The sequence below is a fragment of the Arachis stenosperma genome, chromosome 2 (assembly GCF_014773155.1).
Source record: "Arachis stenosperma cultivar V10309 chromosome 2, arast.V10309.gnm1.PFL2, whole genome shotgun sequence".
In the NCBI taxonomy this organism is placed as follows: Eukaryota; Viridiplantae; Streptophyta; class Magnoliopsida; order Fabales; family Fabaceae; genus Arachis; species Arachis stenosperma.
The window spans coordinates 84,204,348-84,207,307 of NC_080378.1; positions in this window are offsets into that span (position 1 = coordinate 84,204,348).

Sequence of the window (2,960 nt, forward strand, 5' to 3'; positions counted from 1 at the left end):
TACCCGAGCCGAATGAGCCATTTGAGGTGTATTGTGATGCCTCATTGAAGGGTCTAGGATGCGTGCTGATGCAGCATCGTAATGTGGTGGCGTATGCCTCACGACAATTGAGACCTCATGAAGTTAGTTACCCTACGCACGATTTGGAACTCGCTGCGGTCGTGTTTGCCTTGAAGGTGTGGAGGCATTATCTCTATGGGGTTAAGTTCCAAGTTTTCTCCGATCATAAGAGCTTGAAGTATCTCTTTGATCAGAAAGAGCTTAATATGAGGCAGAGAAGGTGGATGGAATTGTTGAAGGACTACGACTTTGAGTTGAATTACCATCCGGGAAAGGCGAACGTAGTGGCGGATGCGTTGAGTCGGAAGTCACTATATGCGGCTTGGATGATGCTTCAAGAGGAGAAATTGCTCAAGGGATTTGAGAGTCTAAAAATCGGTGCTCGAAAAGTATCCGAAACCTTGTGTTTGAGCCGATTAGAGATCTCAAGTGACTTTAAGTCCGAACTCCTAAAGGCTCATCAAAATGATGAAGCATTATGGAAGGTGTTACCGGCTATTGAGCAAGGAAAACAGTGGAGAGTGTCGGAAGAAAAAGATGGGTTATGGAGATTCAAGGGTAGGATCATTGTGCCGGATGTTGGCACTTTGAGGCAAGATATTTTAAAGGAGGCACACAAAAGCGGATTCTCCATTCACCCGGGAAGTACTAAGATGTACCATGATTTAAAGGTGATGTTTTGGTGGCCGGGTATGAAGAACGATGTGGCGGAATATGTTTCAAAGTGCTTAACTTGTCAAAAGGTAAAGATTGAACATCAAAGACCTTCCGGGATGTTGCAACCTTTAGAGATTCCGCAATGGAAGTGGAAAAGTATTGCAATGGACTTTGTGTCGGGATTGCCAAGGACTAGCGCTGGTTTTGATGCTGTTTGGGTGATTGTGGACCGACTAACGAAGTCAGCTCACTTTTTACCCATTCGGATGACTTACACCCTTGAGGAGCTAGCACGGTTATACATAAAGGAGATTGTGAGACTCCATGGTGTACCTGCTACTATAATCTCTGATAGAGATCCTCGTTTCACTTCAAGGTTTTGGGGTGCATTTCAGAAAGCTTTTGGAACCCGATTAAGCTTGAGCACGGCTTACCATCCTCAAACAGATGGTCAATCTGAGAGGACGATCCAAACACTAGAGGATATGTTGAGAGCTTGTGTTTTGGACCAACCGGCGAGTTGGGATCGGTATATGCCATTAGTGGAGTTTGCATACAATAATAGCTATCATGCGAGCATTGGAATGGCTCCGTATGAGGCCTTGTATGGGAGGAAATGTCAATCTCCGCTATGTTGGTATGAAGCTGGAGAGAAAAGCTTGTTGGGGCCGGAGATGATAGCTGAGACTACTGAACAAGTCAAGAAAATCCGTGATAGGATGCTTACGGCGTAGAGTCGTCAAAAGAGTTACGCCGATCAAAGGCGAAAGCCCTTAGAATTTGAGGAAGGAGACCATGTTCTCCTTAAGGTTACTCCGACTACGGGAGTAGGTAGGGCGATTAAGGCAAAGAAGTTGAATCCTCGATACATTGGTCCATTTCAGATCCTAGAGAGGATTGGACCATTGGCGTATCGGATGGCTCTACCACCTCATCTTTCGAACCTGCACGACGTGTTTCACGTGTCGCAGCTTCAGAAGTACACTCCTGATGCTAGCCATGTGTTAGAACCAGAGTCGGTTCAGTTAAGGGAAGATTTGACGCTTCCAGTGGCTCCAGTCAGAATTGATGACACTAGTATCAAACGGTTGCGTGGAAAAGAGGTTTCATTAGTCAAAGTGGCTTGGAGTCGAGGCGGTGTTGAGGAACACACTTGGGAACTTGAGTCAGAAATGCGAACGGATTATCCGCATTTATTCTCAGGTAATTGCATTTGAATTTTGTGGGCAAAATTCCCAATTAGGTGGGTAGAATGTAAAACCCGGTTAATTAACGGCTAATTAACCCATAAATGAGAATTTATTCTAGAAAGCCTAAAATGTGATTTTTATGGCTAAATGCGGTAGAGGAGACTGAGACGAGAATTTTGGTACCAATTTTATAGAATTCGGACCAAGATTGGACCGAACGGGCCAAACCGGGCCAATTGGACCCAAAGTGGGCCCTTGGCCCAACATAACTTAACCAAAACCCTAGTTTTCAGCACTCTCTCTCCTCATTTGTTACACACACAAGCTGAAAATTAGAGAGAAAGGGAGAAGAACACTCTCTCAAGTTCTTTCTCTCACTTGATCTTCAAACCACCATAACTTTTGATCTAGAGCTCCGATTGCCGCCCCGTTTGCGGCCACGCGTTCACCGCGGAGAGCTCTACAAAACCCATACAATTAATCTTGAGGTAAGCCACACCTTGCTGTTCGAAATCTCAGCCCCTATTTTCGAGTTTTATGGGTGAAATGTTGAGATTTTGGGTTCTTTGATGTTATAGGGCCCAACTCTCTTGAAGGAGAAGGTTAATCTTGTCTCCTTGGATCTTGGGTGTGGTAAGATTTTCAACCCTAGTGTATTTTTTTGTTTTATGATGTTTGGGTTTTGAGATGTTGTGTATGGGTATGATGATTGTGGCTTAGGTTGTGTATATGTGAATATTGGAGCTTGATTGGTGACTTTGAAAAGCTTGGAAAGGGTTTGGTGGTGAAAAAATCTGCTCTTGGTGGTGTTGAGGCCTTGAGAGCTTGTGGTTAAGTGGTTTGGAAGTGCTCCGGTGGAGCTTGGGAAATTCGGCTAAGGTATGGTTTCGGTTTCCCGTATCTAATATGTAATGTGGTAGGAAATACTTAGGCTAGAGGCCCTAAGATAGGCATTGAATGGTTGATGTTGTTGAATGATTGAGATTTATGATGTGGTCATATATGTGATGATGATTATTGATGCCTTGGTGGTGTGATGTATGAGAAATATGC